Source organism: Castor canadensis, chromosome 5 (genome assembly GCF_047511655.1).
Source record: "Castor canadensis chromosome 5, mCasCan1.hap1v2, whole genome shotgun sequence".
In the NCBI taxonomy this organism is placed as follows: Eukaryota; Metazoa; Chordata; class Mammalia; order Rodentia; family Castoridae; genus Castor; species Castor canadensis.
The window spans coordinates 143,371,626-143,384,534 of record NC_133390.1 but is presented as its reverse complement, the minus strand read 5'-3'; the positions used below and the strand labels follow the sequence as shown (position 1 = coordinate 143,384,534).

At 35.0% G+C, this 12,909-nt stretch overlaps 1 protein-coding gene across 1 annotated transcript in view; it reads right to left on the bottom strand.

The window, feature by feature from the left end:
• Esf1 (ESF1 nucleolar pre-rRNA processing protein homolog) overlaps positions 1-12,909 on the bottom strand; it is a 60,703-nt gene that overhangs the window by 22,069 nt on the left and 25,725 nt on the right. The window lies entirely within an intron of this gene.

Below are 12,909 nucleotides of genomic sequence, written 5' to 3'. Positions count from 1 at the left end.
TCCACTTTGAACTCGTGTAAGTGGAAATAAAACTGTACAATGTGGGCAAAATCACAAAGACTATGGATTTGAGCTGGGTGCCAGTGGCTCACACCTGAAATCCTAGTTACTCAGGAGGCAGAGATCAGGAGGATCTCAGTTCAAAGCCAGCCTGGGCAAATAGTTCAAGAGACCCTATCTTGAAAAAATCCATTACAAAAAAAGTGCTGGTGCAGTGGCTCAAGGTGCAGGCCCTGAGTTCAAACTCCAGTACCACAAACGAATAAACAAAAACTCTGGATTTGGAATTAGAGATACAGAATATAGTATTAGCACACACAAAAAAAAATGAAAGAGGAAATTAAGTGATTAGATTATCAAAAGGATGACATAGGTTTGGGAAAAAAAACTTCATGAAATAAAAAACAGTTGAAATGATAGTTAATGGCCAAGTTAGACAGCATACTAGACAGAGTTAAGAAAGAATTAATGAAGTAAAAAACAGAACTGAAGAAATTCCTAACAAGCTATGTAGATCCAAAGGTATGGAAAACAGGAATTATCAGGCACAGAGTGAGAAAGCACTACATATATCAAACAGGATTTCCCAAAAGATATAAGACGAAGAAAACATAACATTTTAAAAGACTAATCACAAACTAGGAAAAGATACCTAAAAAATACTTGAGTGATAAAAGACCAGCTCAGAATATATAAAGAACTACTATGAATCAGTAAGACAAAAATAATGAACACTATATAAAAACCAGCAAAATACAAAAACAGGTATTTCACAAATGAGAAAACATGAAGCAATGTTTTCATTAGCAATCAGGTAAATGACCAAATAATATTTTAAACACTAAAGGCAGGTCATACCACTTTCATTTCCCATCTCATTAAGAGCAAAATCTAAAGTTCATTAAGTCTACAAAAGCCTTGGGGATTTGGCCATCTCTCTGACCTCATACTCTAACTCTCCTCACCTGGTTCATTCTTCTCCAGCCAAATTTTTCTCATTATTCCTGGATAGCTCAGAATGGAAATGTTTCAACCCGGGGGCCTATATATTTGCTGTTTCCTTTGCGTGAAATGTTTTTTCTCAGGATAACACAAGGTGTATATCCTTATTTCTCTTAGGTCTTGTTCAAGCTTCACTTTTTCAATGAAATCTTTCCTGATTATCCTATTTAAATTGCTACTCAGTTCCACTTTCCTGAACTTCCTACTTCCTGTCTGGACTTCATGTTTTTTGTTTCCATCTCTCTTAATATCTGAGATAGAACATATTTAATCTACTTATTTGTAGATTAGATCCTTTTCTTTCTTTCCAGAACCCACATAGACCAGTTATGTAGGGCCTAATGCTATAATCTCTAGCAATAAGAAAAAAGTTCCTACACAGTAGGAACTCAATAAACACTGGAGAATACACAAACTAAAGACATAATGAAATACCATTACTTAATACTCAACTACCCAAAACTAAAAAGCCTGACAATGTTAATTAGTGGGAGGGTGAAGAGCTAGTAGGACTTGCTACTAGGAAGAATGTAAAGTAATACAAGTGTTTGGGAAAACAATTTAGCATGACCTTGTAGAGTTAATTATAATTACAATCAAGAAATTCTACATATATCTAAGAAATTCTATATATACTTATGTGACAAACCTAATATAAAAAATATTATCAAAGGCATTGCTTATAATAGCAATAAACAACAACTAATAGTAGACTAGAGATATTGTAAGTCATAAAAAGAAATTCTACATATCAGTGAAAATGAGTAAACCATATATGCAGGTATCTATAGAGATTACTCTCAAAAACAGAATAATTAAATGGCAAAAAGCCAAATAACCGAAGAATATGGAGAATGCTTTTATAAATTAGGATTAGCAAAAATAGACTGTTTAGGGAATCATGCATCTGTGGTAAAACTACAAAGAAAAGAAAAGGGAAAGATTAACATAAAATCTAGGGAGATATCATTAGGGCATTACCCAGGGGACATTGATAAAGTCTGTGGATACAATGGTGAAACAATTTCAGTACTTTTGCTTTAAATTGTATATATACACCATGCATATTTTTATCTATGATTTTTTTCCACAATAAAACATAAAAAAAATTTAAAAGTTAGTGAATGAATGTGCCCTAAACTGGCTTTCACCTGCCTTTTGTCATTTAATTTTCACCAAAATGCTAGGTACTTAAACATCAGAATACTTTACTTTAAGCCCTCTAGGTCGTTTCCATTATCATATTATAGTCTCTCTCTCTCTCTCTTTTTTTTTTTGTGATACTGGGGTTTGAACTCAGGGTCTACACCCTGAGCCACTCCACCAGCCATTTTTTTTGTGACGGGTATTTTTGAAATAGGGTCTCAAGAACTATTTGCCCAGGCTGGCTTCAAACTGCGATCCTCCTAAGTTCTGCCTCCTGAGTAGCTAGGATAGCAGGTGTGAGCCACTGGCACCCAGCTACATTATAATCTTACTGGTATCCCCAAATTTCATTTTAAAAAGATCCCAAGCTGTACACTGCACTTGAAAAATCTACCTGTAAGTTGCTGGCTTGAAACTCAGGGGTGCCTAACTTTTTTCCTACTGGAAGGGTTTCTTGATACAGAAGCTGTGAATATATAAGGATATAATGAGGCTGGGGTACAACCAAAATGAAAGACATTTCTAAGTCATTTTCAAAAACACATCCTTGTTATAAAAGTAAAAGGAAAATAAAACTCACTTCACTCCCTAGCAGCTCAACATTTAAAACCCTTTGTAAGTTACATACAAATTCAAGCTATATTTTTCTTGTTGCAATCAAAATATTTTGTTCCACATTTGCTAGGGTATAAATTAACCATACATTTTGAGTACCGTAGACCCCTCTTCTCTATGGATCATATATCCTTTAAGATCCTAATGGATGCCTGAAACTTGAGTAGTACCAAACCTTACAAATAAGTAGTCTGATACTGAGATATATGATCTGTTAACTAAATCTGGTTACTGAATGGCTAATGGCTGGGTAGCATATACAGCATGGATACTCTAGACAAAGGGATGATTCACATTCTGGGTGATACTGTGCAAGTTTCATCATGATACTCAGAATGATGCTCAATTTAAAACTTATGAATTGTTGATTTCCGGAATTTTCTATTTAATACTCTTGGACTGTGACTGAGTGTGGGAAACTAAAACTTCAAAAAGTGAAACTACAGATAAGGGTGTGCTATTAATACTTCCAAAAGACTTCCCAAATAGTTACTAGAAAAGCAGAGCCTTCCCAACCATTTTCCTATTATGGTAGACATAGAAAGTGAAAACATTCACACAGCATACCGGAATAAATGAAGCCAACCAGAGAAGGAAACCAGAGAGGGCTTTGGTTGGCCTAAGGGCAAAGGGTCAATACTTTGGTAACTTTGTTATCCAGTGCTGGTTTGCTGGTTGGCAAACTTTGAAATAGAGCAATCATTTAAGATTTACTCTTTCAGTTTTTCTAATATATTTAACTATTTATTTAGCAATGTCCCCTATACAACATTAAAAACAATTATGAGAATAATGTAAAATAAAAGTAACATTAAAATTTAGGATTTCACTTATTTCCATGGTTTGTCTTATAAGCAAGCACTGTTTCTTTTCAATGAACTTTCTGGTGACATTATCTACTAAGGAAATCTGTAACAGGGTACACATTCTTTGGGTCCAAAAAGGTATCATACTCTTGGAATAATGACTAATAAACATATGTGTCCAGAAGCCAGAAATGTTCTATAACAAATAAAAAATTTTCCAGCAGTATGCCAGTGGCTCACGCCTATAATCCTAGCTACTCAGGAGGCAGAGATCAGGAGGACTGTGGTTTGAAGCCAGTCCGGGCAAATAGTTCGAGAGACCCTATCTTGAAAAAACCTTCAATACTGCCCTGGTGTTTGAACTCAGGGCTTCATACTTGCAAAGCAGCCACTTGTCTGCTTGGGCCATACTTCCAGTCCATTTTGCTTTGGTTATTTTGGAGATGGGGGTTGCATGAACTATTTGCCCGGGCTGGCCTCGAACCACAATCCTCCCAATTAGCTAGGACAACAGGTGTGAGCCATCAGCACCTGGTTCCTTTGCCTTTTTGTTTTTGTTGTTTTTTTAAAACTTTGGAAGTGCTCATTAATCAGAAGATAGGCTTCCCACATGATGTCACATGTGACTTTAGCTGCAGAACAAAATGCTATCTCACATCTTAAGAAGTCTATGATAGTACAAGACTTCATATCTCAGATAAGCACTTGCTAGTTTAAAAATTCCTCCAAATTCTCAAGTAAAATTCCCTGATGGTCTTATGTATCTTTGTGCACACAACAGTAAACATATGCAGATTGGAAAGAGTACCAAGAGGTCAGGACTTAGATTTAATTAGCAACCCAGAGAAATCATCTTTAAAATATTTTAATGCATTTTGTCAACAGATTAAGGTTTGAACTATAGTTCTCTCCCTGGCCTTTTTGATCATGAGCAAGTCTGTGCCTTGTTTTTTTCTTATACAAATAAGGTACTAAACACTTTGAAGTATTTTTTTAAAATGTTGTATTTACTTTGATAGCAAATTTTATACAAAGATCACAAAAAAGCTAAAAACTGTCTGAAGCTTCATAAGAGACAAAAGAACACTTGGAAGAGTTTAAAATGTAATATTGCTTGAAAGGACCTATGACAGTTCCCGATAGGCACACAGTTAAGTACAAGTTTCGCTTCCCTTCTCCAAAGGAGTTTAAAAGGTAATTCTTCTGGACTGAAATTATGCATCAAAATAAATTAAAAATTTTAATACTCTTATGTTTCTACAGAAAGAAGGAGCAATGGGAACCTAAAACGAAATATGTTGTATAACAATCTAAGCTGACATGCTTTGGAAAATTTGGTTGAGTCCTACACATAGACTTCCCTAATTATGTAAGCCAATTCTTAGGGAAGCATATGCCTTCAAAGTTCATGCTTCAATTCACTAAGACCTATCATTCCAAATACCAAAGGGAACTTAACCAAGCCGAATTAGTAATACTTATCTTTAGGCACACATAAGATCAGATTTTCAAATTCATGCCAAATAATTCTACTGATAAAAGTTTTCCATATTGCTGAATGAGTAGACTGAATTAAGTATATGTCTTCCTTTTTTTTTTTCCGTGGTACTGGATCTTGAACTCAGGGCTTCACTAGGCAGGGGCTCTACTACTTGAGCCATTCTCCAGTCTAAGGATATGCCTTTTGATGTTCACTTCATGAAAACTGTTCCACTCACCCTCCACAAAAGATTAAAGTGAGGAAAGAAAGCACCTCATACCTGCAGTAGATTACATCTGGCAAATGTCAATGTATAAGAAATAACACAGAAGCTCTCCCATAGGAAACTAGCAAATTCAGCTGGCCTACTCACCAGTTAAAGCCACAAAAGTTTTTACCAGCTTCTCCTTAGACCCAAAAGCTGAAAATTCTCATTGCATTATAGTCAGTGAACAATTGTTCACAATGGTCCAACCATTGTAGGCCTGCAATATTTTCAGAGCACAGGAATGTGGTAAATAGTCATAGAGTAGGATTAAATTTTGGACCAAATCAAAGATCTACAAAAAGGTATTTATGCCCTATCCTTATTTTGGTTTCAAAACCTGAAACTACTGCAAAAACTAGATTTGGTTTTGTGTCTAATTTTGCCAGTATTTCTGAGTCTTGAATATTAAAAAAATTTCCCAGTTAGCACCACAAATTAATAAAATCCTTTTCAAAAATCAATACTTGACAAGAGATATGAGATAGTCTACTCTTAGGAATTTATCTCCAAGAAAGTTTGCTAGGCGCTGGTGGCTCACATCTGTAATCCTAACTATTCAGGAGGTAGAGATCAGGAGGACTGCAGTTCGAAGCCAACCCAGGCAAATAGTCTGTGAGACCTTATCTCAAAAAACCCTTCACAAAAAAGGGCTGGTGGAGTGGCTCAAGGCAAAGGTCCTGAGTTCAAACTCCAGTATCACAAAAAAAAAAAAAAGAAAATTCAATAAATGTTTATTATGCTGTCTATAATAGCAAAACATAAAGAACCTAAAGCAAAAAACCAGGAGAGCAATTTATAATTTGTCAATCAGAAACACAATGGAATGTGAGACAGATCATGTGAATAAAAAGATTATTTAGAAACACATAAAAATAAGTAAAAGAAAAAGCAAAATGTAATATATTTAGCCATATGTACATATAGAAGATAATTTGCAAAAATGATTGTGTTAAAGTAGTAAACTTATGTCTCTTCGATTTGAGGGAAAAAAGGACAGCAATAATTAACTGTGGAAAGCCAGAAGTCTGAGTGAATTCTGTCAAAATAATATATGGAACATGTGTAAAGAAAAATGACAATTTGTTAGCCAGGCAGTTAGTACACAGATAGAATGATGATGTGGGATAACCACAAATAGAATAGGCAAAAGTTCTGCTTTAAAGACCAAGAATTCACAACTTCAAACAAATCAGGACAGCCGCAGGCTGTGGGAAAACATTAAATGCAGCAAATTCTGTCTTTAGGAGCTGACTTTGAGCAGAATGCAACTCTAAGGCATAGTCCTGTGCCTAAAAAAAGCACTACATCTGGTGTGACACATGTGCAGAGAAGGAAGGACTGCATTAAAATAATCATTCTAGATCTTTGAAACTATAGACCCTTATTGATTTACATATTTAGCTGGAATCCTATAGAGGTTAAAAAAAGAAAAAAGAGAGACCAATTAGCTTGAAACATCTTAAGGTATGATAATTGTAGGGCCTTGTGAAACTACTAGTAGTATAAAATTATTCTTAGTTTTTGCTTTAAGCTTTTTTTTTTTTTAAGATTCTTAGACACTTTTAAATCTTAAAATTATTCAAAAAGAAAATAACCTTTTACTAATCCAGGAAACACAGAGAAATTTACTAGCAATTCTATGGAGAAAATGTGCCAGCAACACTTTTAGATAACTCTGGCAGCTTCTCATTTTTATTTCACTTCCACATACTACTCACATTTGTTTTGCATAGTATGAAGTTTTAGCTTACTACCTTCACAAAGCCTTTCTGGCCAACCTATTTACTGGACTATTTAAGGATGGAGCACACTTAAAAGTTTTAAAATTCTAGTCACTTACTAGCTGTGTGACTCTGTAGAAGTTATGATCATGCACTGCGACCTGTTACTCTCCATGTCACCAAAATAGGAGATAAACTGCAAGTCCTTTTAGCTTATTTTTAAGTTCAGGGTTTCCACTTAATGCTATTCTCTAAACTCAACTCAAAATTTTAAACATCTGCTTATTTTAAAAGTTCTGACCCAAAAAACCATTTTTCTGACTATATTTCAAATAGTGAATATACTGGCAGTAAATGGAAAGAAATATAGCCAAAAGTAAATAGTGAACAGGTTTTGAGATGTCTGAAAATTAAAATGTTTCAAATAGGGCTGCCTAACAAAATGAATGCACAACTGATTCAAAAACATTTTATTTCTGAATAAAGAATGAACAATACAATAGCCGTATGTATATGTCCCTGATGCCTGTGCAAGGAAGCTCCCAGTGGAAAACTGAATCAAATAGAGATGAAATGAAGATGAGGGATGAGGGAGGCAGGACCAAGGATAAAGAAGATACCAAAATAAAAATAGAACTATTAAGTGTGAAGAAAGAAAGCAAGCAAAGGACGAGCTGCACACTTACTCTATGCCCTAAGGAGGGTATACAGAGGGGAACTCCTCTTGCTGGATGAGACAGAGCAGTCCTTGCTTCTAGATCCCAAAGAGTAAGTATCCTAGAACTATGCGTATTCCTGAAAAGATCTCCCCAATGACATTCACAGCCTCACCTCTATTCCAGCGTTAAGACTATCAGAATGAATCTCATATGCCCTTTCTTCATATTTAAGTGTCAAAAGAAGTTTCTAAATCCCAAATCATCTTTTCCCAACAGTGCTGAACATCTCAATTCTTATTCTTCCTCAGTGACTGAATCACTTCCACTCATTAGCAATCACAGTTAGCAATTATTAACAACCTCTTTACCCATTTGTTTACTAATTTCACTCCCGTTAGAACGTGGTCCTCCTTTAAGGACAGTGCCTCCCGTATATCCCTTTTAGGATATGAACCGTTTTCCCCCATGGTGTAGCTTTCTTGCTCCTCACTGACAATTCCAGTCCAGAAGCTGGCTCTCTTCTCAAAGCCCTCAACTTTGAATATGTTATCAGACTATACCATCTACCATGCCACCTTACTGTAGGTATCTAAGGACTGTAGCCACTACTCTCATTTCTTGATTTTAGTTCCTAGCTCATGACCACTCTCTCCTAAATTCCTGTCATTATCCTTGGTGATTTCTATTCCAGCACCCCAGGCCTCACAGTTCATTGATTTCTTCTCCTATTATGGTTCTATACTTCACCCTACCTAAGAACCTCACTTGTAGGATCATAAACAGATCATGTCATTATCAAAAATTAAAATCTCACCATAACCTTAATTTGAAGCATCCTACTCTTCAACCATCTTACAGGGACCTAAAATCTATCAATTCTCTCACCTTTTTGGTATCCTCCACCCTCTATATATCCTCATTTCCTTCTGAACCCAACGCAGACACCAGGGTCCATCATCCCCTCTCCCCCTCTCTTGCTTGGTTGTCAAATCTAGTCTAGTTTAATACTCTCCTTAGTTCATGTTTGAAGCACATAATTAAACATGGCTAAAGAAAAACATGTAATTGTGCCAACTCATCTTTCTTTATAATCCAGGAATTTCAAGTACATTCTTATTACTGCGCAGTAATTCTATCACATTTCCCACTCTTATCTTCTTTAACAACTATTTCATATCTTTTTTTTCAAGCCTACCCCCTTTTTCCCACTCTTAATTAGATCATGTCCTAACTGATGATGTTACCTTCTATTTCACTAAAAAAACACAAAACTACCTATTATCCTTTCTGTGATTGTAGTCCTTGCTGTTTTCTCTCCAATTACAATGGATGAGCTCTACGCACATCTAAGTTCATTTCTTCCACTTGTATAAGAATATCCAACTTCTTTTATCTACTTCAGACAATAGTTCTCTGCTTTTATCATTTTTTCCCGTTTCTAGTAGATTATTTACAGAAGTTCATGGCATGTTATTTTCCCCATCTTAAATAAAAATGCTGTTTTCATCTTCCCCATTTTTGTGTGATCCATTTTCTGTTTTTATTCACTACCTAACTCTCCAGTAACTTAAAAAAGGGGTGGAGAAAGAGCTCTACTACCTAGAACACTAAGAATGTAGAAGAAATGAAAGAAATTGAAAATTAGCATTCTTCAACCAGCAATATACTCAAGCAAGGATCACCAATGAATGCTAAAGCCACAAGGTAAAATGCTGCAGAACAGGATTTACCTAGTATTACCCCACAAAATACTTAACTGTTAAAAAGGAGAAAAGGTGGCTTTACAATGGAGAAATCAGTCATACATCACTTTAACTGAGTAAACAACACAAATAATAGGAAAAACTGATATTAACATATCTATTGATATGGGGCAAGAGGGTATATATAATCTCATTTATGGAGAAGTCATGTCAAAAACCTTTACATGAATTATAAGGAAACAAAACCAGACTATGGGATTCTATTATCCAACTACTGGGGACACTTCAAAAACTACTGGATCCAGCTAGTAGTAAAGAACTACAAAGATGACTGAAATAAGTAAGATATTTGACTATTACTGTATTAATAGTAAATTCCTTTAGTGTCATGATGACATCGTGCTTATTTTAGAGAATGTCTTTGTTTTTGGAAGCTGCCCTATGAAGTGTTTTTTAGGGATGGAGTATCATGATGCCTGTACCTTTCTAATAATTAAATATTGTGGAATAAGTAATTGTCTGTACTCCCTGTCTCTACTTCCTCTCCTCCCATTCTCTCCTGAACCAGTCACTTTCATCTCTCACCATGCCATCAAAACTATTGAATATCACCAATGATCTCCACATTGCTAAATCCCAGTCATTTTTAATCTGTATTTTATTGAGCCATATTCTCCTTGAAATGCTTTCTTCACTGGATATCCCACAATCCTAAATTACCTGTTTCTTTGATAGCTTCCTCTCAGCTGCTTTAGATGTTTTTCCTTACTTCCTCTACCTCTAAATGCTGAAGGGCCCTAAGGGAATTTTTCTACCTGTTTACTACCTTGCTCTTACTTACTTTCAGATGTCTATACAATGAAGATTCCCAAATTCCTTCCCTGAACTTTTTTATTTTTTAAAATTATATTATTGTTGTACTGAGGGTATATTGTGACACTTAAAAAAGTATTTAGAAAATATCTTAAACTTCTCCAAACTCCTTATTATATGACTAATTCCTTGGTATCTAATAGGTATCTTAAACTTAACATGTGAAAGAGAAGAGATAGTCTCTTGCAAACCTGCCATCTTTATTATTTAAGGATTACTGCAACTGCCTCTTGATTATCTCTCCAATTTTGTCCTCGTCTCTCACTTTAATCTATTAATCAGAGTGATCTGAATAAAAGTCCGATTTTATTGATCCTCCATTCCAAACCCTGCAATGGCTTTTCTCACTCACAGAAATCCATACTCTTCTACCACCAAAAAAAAGTAGTTTACTTCAGTTGTTATACCTATAAACAATGAGTTATTTCACATGAACCTGTTATCTATCTCCCTTAGTACTTAAGGGATTAAACTCCACATGCTATTGTATGTAAAACCCAATGTAAAAAGGAAGTTTAAATAGCATAAACTAAGATTCCTTTAAAAAGAAATCAAACCATATTCCATCAAGTGTTAGTGATTAAGGGGGTGAATTTTTCAAAGAGCTTAATAAGACACAGAAGAACCAGTGACTGATGTAATATAAATTCATACTGAAGTATAACATCACAAAAGTCCAGTGGTTCAAGATAACTGTTACTGAAAACACACGTTTTAAAGAAATAAATCTACCAAAATACATAACAAGTATATTTTGTGACTTATAAAATACTTTAATCTCAAATTAAGCAAGACAGGTTATTATTAATCTCACTTTCCAAATGACTAAACAAATATTCAGACAGATTAGCTCAATTATCTCATATAACATGTGGAACTCACATGTACACATGTGCATGTACAGAACAACAAGAGTTCACAGGTGATAACACTTTTTTTTTTTTTTAACACCCCTACCTCCTCAGGGGCATTAAAAAAATACCATAGTTTAGGACTTTTTAAAACATTATTTTAAACTGAGGTATTCAATTCTTTATTTCAGAAAACCTATTTTCATGCATTTAATATAAAGTAAAAACTGTGTATGCAATAGTAATGATAATTCCATGAAACTGGCACTTGTATGACTACGGAAGGGATTATAAACTGATAAAACATTTTTGGAAAGAAATTTGGTAATAACTTCAAGACACAAAAAGTATTTGTGGCCTTCTCTAGTATTTCTATTTCTGGGAAGATATCCTATGAAAATAACTGAAGATATGGAAAAAGCTATAGATTATTTATAACATCCGAGACACTTGGCATATGAGATTTAACATTTGAGGTTTTGACACTGGTAGTTTTAACAGCTCATGAGAGAACCACAGGTTGATCCACAGCATATGTAAAGCTGTTATGTGAGTGAGGGAGTCACGTAACTAGTAGCAGGCTTGACTACCAGCATCTGCTTCTCACTGTGGCTTGGTTGCTCTCTACTAGTACTCAAATGCATAAAAGTATTTCTAAGTGAGGAAAAAAGGAAAAACATCTCTGTTAAAGAAAGTTTTTTAAATTGAAAGGCTCTGAAAAAGCAAGCTAATTACTTGGCTGGTGATGAAAGTGAAGAGATCTAAGAAAGGACTAATGTTTGTGGGTTTGGAAGCTCATATTTCTTTTCGGTGCCCTACTTAGGTTTACTGTAGTAAAAGGTTAGAAATATGGTTAAACATTCAACAACAGAGAAATGGCAAGTGAAACTATAATCTACCTAGGTGACAGAATACCGATGGTGGAAATTGTGATAATTTTTCCTTTCACATTTTAAAACTATTTTATATATTAACATTACATACAAATTAAAATAGTCAGGAAAAGAAGCTGCATGCAGTGGTTCATGTCTATAATCCCTGTGACTCAGGAGTACAGGATCAGGAGAATCCAGCTTAGAGGTCAGGCTGGGCAAAAAGTTAGCAAGCCCCCATCTCAATAAGCAGGATGTGGAAGTGTACACCTGTCATTCCTGGTTGTAGGGATGGGCAAAACCTTGAGACTCTACCTGAAAAATAACTAAAGCAAAACACGCTGTGGGGTATGGCTAAGTGATACAGCACCTGCTGAGCAAGCATGAAGCCCTGAGTTCAAACCCCAGTAGTTCAAAAACAAAACAAAAAACCCAAAACTTTGTCATTCCTTAAAGAACACAGTGTGACAACTATTTACATAGCCTTTACACGGTATTGGATATTATGTGTAATCTAGAGATGACTTAAAGTATGTAAGAAAATGCATGTAAATTATATGCAAGTAGGCCATTTTATATAAAGGACTAGAGCATCTGTTCTGGTGTCTGTGTGTGGGGGAGGGGGAAGCAATTTCCCAAGGATACTGAGCAGCTACTGTAGATAAACAGCTGTAATCTGCAAAAAAAAAAAAAAAAAAGAGTACTGGTTGCAAAGGTTTATGATTTGCCTAGAATGGTTGAAAAAGAAATGTGCACACCAAACAATCCATGTTAAAAATAATCCTATCTTTATCTTTGTTTAGCTTTGATACAATTTTAATTAGCATTGTACTACTCTACTATGTTATATTTCTTTGACTAGTTATAGAAAAATTGAGATGAAAGACTGTGTAATGCATATTTTGTCTTAACG